Source organism: Setaria viridis, chromosome 1 (assembly GCF_005286985.2).
Source record: "Setaria viridis chromosome 1, Setaria_viridis_v4.0, whole genome shotgun sequence".
In the NCBI taxonomy this organism is placed as follows: domain Eukaryota; kingdom Viridiplantae; phylum Streptophyta; class Magnoliopsida; order Poales; family Poaceae; genus Setaria; species Setaria viridis.
Window position 1 is genome coordinate 23,022,930 of NC_048263.2, and position 7,272 is coordinate 23,030,201.

Below are 7,272 nucleotides of genomic sequence, written 5' to 3' on the forward strand. Positions count from 1 at the left end.
TGGTAGGTGAGTGTGCCTCCATGATTGTTCCCGTGATCAACAAATCAAACCATTAGTGTAAATGAAGCTCATAAAACCTCCTAATCATGTTTAGATGCCTAATCCTCCTCTAATTTCAAAAATTAAAAATTAACTCAAAGCTAGCAATGAGTTCAAATAAATATTAGAGGAGTTTTGAAGCACCAAAAACATTTGTAAGTTGAAAGGATTTCTGACGACATTAATTTTGGTTGCACCGGTATCGTTCGTTCTCATGAATTGAGATGAAGCAATTTCGATTTCAATCACAGGGTAATGGGTTTAGGTTCTAATTTTAGCCAAAAGTGAGACAAGAATTTTGAATGAAATAAATAAATGCGGCTCGGAAAAATTCTAATTCTAAGAAAACTGATGAGTTTTTTCAAGTTTAAGCAAACCAAAATCCTATAGTCAGGCGAGTCCTAGCATGCGTAAAAATTTACAAAGTAAAAACAACGCGGGCTCTACTCGTGTGTTTATCATGAAAACAAGTCAAACTAAACATCATGATCAAGATGAAAAGTCTGATAGGATTGGGATATATGGTTCTAGTTTTCCAAGAGAAATCAAATAAAAATTGGGATGGCTCATGTCATTGGTTTATGAAAAAGAGAGAAATAGATAATGACTGAGCAAATAAAACTCCAAATATTGTCTTGACTGAAGGTTCCACTTATTAAATGTTCACTAGATATGACGTAGCAAAATCTACGACTCACTTTCTTGAAACTTCAAATGACTCTAGGGTTGTCCTCCTAGTAGCTTATTCTTGACTCGATAATCGGGTTGCCTCCCGCAAAGCGCTTCGTCTATAGTTTATAGCTAGACTCTTCAATTCTTCACTTCGGACCAGCACTCGGTGTCGGTGCTGCAATCTTCTGAAGGGTTACGAGGTAGGCTACACAAGTGCAAAACAAAATTTTCCGCATAAACCAGGAAAGTTGTCGTACATGAATCACGGGATTACCACTAGACGCGCAGATGCGGAAGTTGATGAACCGCGTCGGGGCAGTGTAGTCGATCACACGTTGCCGTAGAGTAGTCGAACACGTCCACGTCCAGCAGCTCGTCCACGTGCAGCGGCGAACACCTTGCGTGGCGGCTCGTCAAGCTCCTCGTCGACTCGTCAGGCTCTCGTGCAGTAGCTCGTCCATGTGCTGCAGATGCAACACCTCCAAGGTATCCACACGTGCGGGGAGGAAGCGTTGCAAGCTGGACTGCTAGGTCCGCGAGTGCAACAAGGTGAGGGCGCGGGAGGCGTGGTGATGCTCGTGCGAAAAGGGATAAAACCCTAAGCCGCCCCCACCCCTCAATATATATAGGGGTCCCTAACGAGCCTCTGGGTCTGAGGCCCATTAGTACTCATAAACCTGGTCCAATTCGGATCAAATCCTCATTAGGCTTCCAGCCCCTGAATTGTGTGACCCAATAGGTTCGTATACTATAGACATGGCGCGAGTACTCCTACTCGCCCAATAGTTGGTAGCGGCCTCTAGCAAGACGTGCCAACTCCTATACGCACACAAAGATCATATCAGACGAACCATCACAACATCACGTACATGCTATTCCCTTTGCCTCACGATATTTGGTCTAGCTCCAAGCCGACCACTCTTTATCGATGCTGTGTTTTGGAATCCCTTGCTAGGTTAACTCTTAACCTCACGTAGCATGGCCATGCATTTTTGGATCCGATCTCTCGAGGGGCCCAGAGATATCTCCCTCAAATAGAGAGGGACAAATTCTATCTTGACTGATAATGCCTCACAGTATGCTTCTTGACAAACCCGAAAGCTACCTTTATAACTACCCAGTTACGGTGTAGCGTTTGATAGCCCCTAAGTAAGTTGATCCACATCTTGAGTACATGCGACAATCTCAGGTCTAAGGACAATGCGTACATGTTGTGTAAAGAGAGAACTATGTAACTCGCGTTGGGTAAGTCCTAGCACATGTCTCTACACATGCCCACATTATTAGGTTGACATCTCCATGTCCATGACTTGCAAAACATAGTCATCAACTAATACTTGTACTAGTGTAATATTCATGTGTGTCCTCACATGAACTCCGACTAGGTACAACTCTTAGAATAAGCACACAAGTAAAGAGTTTCACACACAATTCACATAATTGTAAATCAATTGAAGTAGTCTTTAATGGATATTCAAGGAACATAATATAAAATATGGATACAATGGAATATCATTGTCTCTATGATTGCCTCTATGGCATACCTCCAACAGTCTCCCACTTGCACGAAAGTCAATCTAGAAGATATCTAATACCCATAGCTCTTATGTGCGCATCATGCTTAGACTGTAGGAGAGGCTTTGTCAAAGGATCACAAATATTTAAATCTGTGTATATTTTTCATATCTTGATCTCGCCTTGGTTAACAAAGTCTCGAATGAGATGAAATCGCTGCATTACGTGTTTGTTCTTCTGGTGATTCCTTTGCTCCTTTGCTTGCGCAATAGCCCCATTGTTATCACAGTATAGATTCAATGGGCTAGACGCATTCGGGAACACACCAAGCTCAATAAGGAAATTCCTTATCTAAACACCCTCCTTCGCGGCTTCTGAAGTCGCGATGTACTCGGCTTCTGTTGTGGAATCAGCCACCGTCTCCTGCTTGGAACTCTTCCAGCTAACAGCACCACTTTTTAGCGTAAACACAAATCCTAATTGTGATTTTGAATCATCTTTGTTGATTTGGAAACTAACATTGGTGTAACCTGTTACAACGAGCTCCTCCTCACCTCCATAGACGAGGAACATATCTTTAGTCCTTCTGAAGTACTTAAGAATATTTTTCACCGCTGTCCAGTGACTCTCACCTGGATCAGACTGGTGTCTACTTGTCATACTTAGCGCATATGATACATCTGGGCGAGTACTTATCATTGCATACATGATAGATTCGATAGCCGAAGCATATGGCACTCTACTCATGCGATCCCGCTCATCAGTGGTTGAAGGACACTAAGTCTTGCTAAGGTGTATGCGATGTGACATTGGCAAGAACCCTTTCTTCACCTCTTCCATGCTGAACCGTTTCAACACTTTGTCAATGTCAGTATCTTGGCTTAATCCTATAAGCCTTCTTGATCTATCTCTATAGATTTTGATGCCCAGAATATATGTTGCTTCCCCTAAATCGTTCATTGAAAAACTATTTTTCAGTGAAGTCTTTATGGACTCAAGCATAGGAATGTTGTTTCCAATCAGTAATATGTCATCCACATATAAGATTAGAAATACTACAGAGCTCCCACTAACTTTCTTGTAAACACAAGCCTGTTCTTCATTCTTAATGAAGCCAAACCCTTTGACCACTTCATCAAAATGAATGTTCCAACTCCTAGATGCTTGCTTCAACCCATAAATGGATTTCTGAAGTTTGCACACCTTTCCAGCATTGTTTGGATCGACAAAACCCTCAGGCTGTATCATATACATGTCCTCAGTTAGATTTCCATTAAGGAAAGCTATCTTGACATCCATCTGGCATATTTCATAATCGAAATATGCAGGTATAGCTAGAATAATCTGAATAGATTTAAGCATCACTACGGGCGAGAAGGTCTCGTTGTAGTCAACTCCTTGAACTTGTCGAAAACCTTTTGCGACAAGTCGTGCTTTCTAGATGTGAACATTTCCATCCATATCTCTCTTATTTTTATAGATCCATTTGCACTCTATGGCTTTAACACCATCAGGCGGGTCAACCAAGTTCCAAACTTGTTTGTCTCCCATGGACTCTATTTCGGATTGCATGGCACTCTACCATTTTTCGGAGTCTAGGTCCATCATTGCTTCTGCATATGTGGCAGGCTCATCATTGTCCAACAATAATATTTCCTGCATTTCGCGGAGCCTTGCCGACTTTTGGGGTTGTGGCGGTGCTTCTCTTGCCATGGGTATCTCAACTTGTTCTGCTACGTTAGCATCACTCGTTGATACTTGCCCGATTGGCTCATTCCCAACTTCTTCAAGATGCACTGTCTTTCAAATCTTCTCCCCTTTGAGAAACTCTTTCTCTAGGAGAACACCGTTCCGAGCGACAAACACTTTGCCCTCTGATCGGTTGTAGAAATAGTATCCTAAAGTTTCCTTTGGATATCCCACGAAAATGCACTTATCCGACTTGGGTGTAATCTTGTCCGACTGAAGTCGCTTGACAAATACTTCACATCCCCAAATCTTTAGAAAAGATAAACTGGGAGTCTTTCCAGTCTACATCTCATATGGTGTCTTAACTACGGACTTCGACGGTACCCTATTAAGTGTGAAAGCTGCTGTTTCTAGAGCGTATCCCCAAATGATAATGGTAGGTCTGACTGGCTCATCATTGATCGAACCATGTCCAACAAAGTTCGATTACGTCGCTCGGATACACCGTTTCTCTAAGGTGTTCCAGGTGGCGTAAGTTGTGGAACAATTCCGCAGCTCTTCAGATGATTGCTAAACTCGTGGCTCAAATACTTGCCTCCGTGATCAGATCGTAACGCCTTAATTTTCTTGCCACACTGATTTTCAACTTCATTTTGAAATTCCTTGAACTTTTCAAAGGTTTCAGACTTGTGCCTCATCAAGTAGACATAGCCATATCTACTAAAATCAACAGTAAAAGTTATGAAGTATTGGAATCCTCCTCTAGCTGTCGTGCTCATTGGTCCGCATACATCGGTATGTACGAGTTCTAACAAATCTAATGCTCTCTCAGGAAAACCTGTGAAAGGCGCCTTGGTCATCTTGCCTAGCAAGTAAGCCTCACATGTCTCGTATGATTCAAAATCAAACGAAGTTAAAAGTCCATCAGAAAGGAGCTTCTTCATGCGTTTTTCACTTTTATGACCCAAACGACAATGTCATATGTAGGTAGCACTTAAATCATTAGGCCGAGGCCTTTTAGCACTTATGTTATAGACAAATGAATCATCAAGATTTAAAACAAACAACACATTCACAATGGGTGCAAAAGCCATAAATGTATTATCCTTAGAGATCACACAACCATTGTTTTCACTCGAAAATGAATAACCATCCTTCATCAAGATTACGTATTGTCCTTCTTCTTAAAGCTAGGCTTGTTCTGTATTGCCATCACATGGCTGCTACCAGCACTTTTCTTAATGTCAGCCTCTGCTGTTTTAAGCATGCCACACAGTTCATTTAGACCCTTCTCCGTCCCATGCATATGGTAATTCAAAATGAAGTTCCCATAGCTAGACGGAAGAGATGAAAGAATGAAATCAGTTGCCAAATCTTGGCCCAGTGGGAAACCCAGCTTCTCCAACCGTTGAGTGTAACCAACCGTCTTGATTACGTGTGGTCCTACTGTTCCGCCTTCTGCTAGCTTGCTCTCAACAAAGGCCTTAGACACATTGAACCTTTCAATCCTAGCCTGTGTTTGGAACATGTCTCTAAGCGCCATGATCATATTGTACGCCTCATGATTTGTTTCAAACTGCATCTGCAGTTCGGGTTCCATGCAAGCAAACATAAGGCAACTTACTTCAAGATTAGCATCACATGCTTTCTTGTAAGCATTCTTAACAGCAGCAGGTGCATTATCAGCAGGTTCTTCTGGTAATGGGGTGTCCTGAACATATTCCTTTTTCTCAGCCCTGAGAACAATTCTCAGGTTACGGATCCAATCCGTATAGTTTGTCCCATTCAGCTTGTCCTTCTCAAGGACTGAACGCAAAGCAAACGATGTGGTGTTGCTAGGTGCCATTTATCTACAACAAATAATAATGCAAAATACTAAGACGAAAGTATCCAAGACAGACTAAATCACATTAAACTTTTAACAGAATCTACTCCACTAAAATCAATATCCCTCTATCCACAACTAACAAGTTTACTAGTGAGCTTTAGCATCACCGCTAGCAAACCAGGTAGATCAGTAAGCAACTTCTTGCTAATCATATCACATATGACTCCTGTTGTTGGGCAACATCTCCATGTCTCGACGTCCAACCTTTATGCCCCAAGGTCCTTAACCGTTAAGATAACCTTGTTAAGCAAACCAACCCTTATGCGTGTAAGTATCTGATACGAACCCGTCTAGTCAAGGAAAACCATTGGCACCCTAAATTCATAGACCCACCATCAATTGTACAAGACATGGGACGGTGCAAGTTTTAGTTGGGAGGAAATACTAACTTAAAATTTGTGAGGGATCGTTCTACTTCTAACATCACATCATGTAGGAGTAAAACAAAGAATAGCATTCACACAGTTGTGACACAGTATGGCCCAATTTCTTATGATGATCTCCATCTCCATAGAACCTGTTCACCATGATGATCTTCATCATGATCCATGTGCGCCATTCTCCTAGTGATGAGTCCTCCAAGAACTAGTACAAGCTATTACATCTAATCAGCTAGTAAAGAAGGTTACATAGTTGCTTGGATCATCACAGATTGACATGCAGGTCATTAATTACATTAATGTGATAATACATATGGCTCCAGCCGTATTCTTGTACGCATGACACGCAGGTCATAAATTAGTTACATGCATCACATACATAGGGGCCATACCGATCACAAAATCCTGCAAAACAGAGTTAGGCGTTCTAACGTTCCAAACTTAAACGGCCCGAAACTCCATCTTCCAAGCCAATTTTGGGCAATCTAATTTCGTCGAAAACGACCAAGTGATTGAATTTCCTGTGTAACTTTTTTTGTAGATCAATTTTCATATAAAATTCACCTCGATCCGAGATCGTACCGAAAAGTTACGGCCGTTTTACCAAAACACATGATCTCGGTAAATAATCCGATCCAGTAGTTGATCCAATCGACTACGACGCATCATATGCGTCTGGCGTATGAACCTGGGTTACGAGATAGACTAAGCTAGCGCAAAACAAAATTTTCTACCGCGTAAATCAGGAAAACTGTCGTATATGGATCACAGGATTACCACTAGACGTGTAGATGCGCAAGTTGATCAAGCGCGTCGGGGTAGTGTAGTCGATCACACGTCGTCGCAGTGTAGTTGAACACGTCCACGTCCAGCAGCTCCTCAATAGCTCGTCCACATGCAGCGGCGTCCTCCTCGTGCGGCGCCTCGTCAAGCTCCTCGTCGGCTCGCCAGGCTCTCGTGCGGTAGCTCGTCCAAGTGCTGCAGATGCAACACCTCCAAGGTAAGTCGATCCACATCTTGAGTTACGGTGTAGCGTTTGATAACCCCTAAGTAAGTCGATCCACATCTTGAGTACATGCGACAATCTCA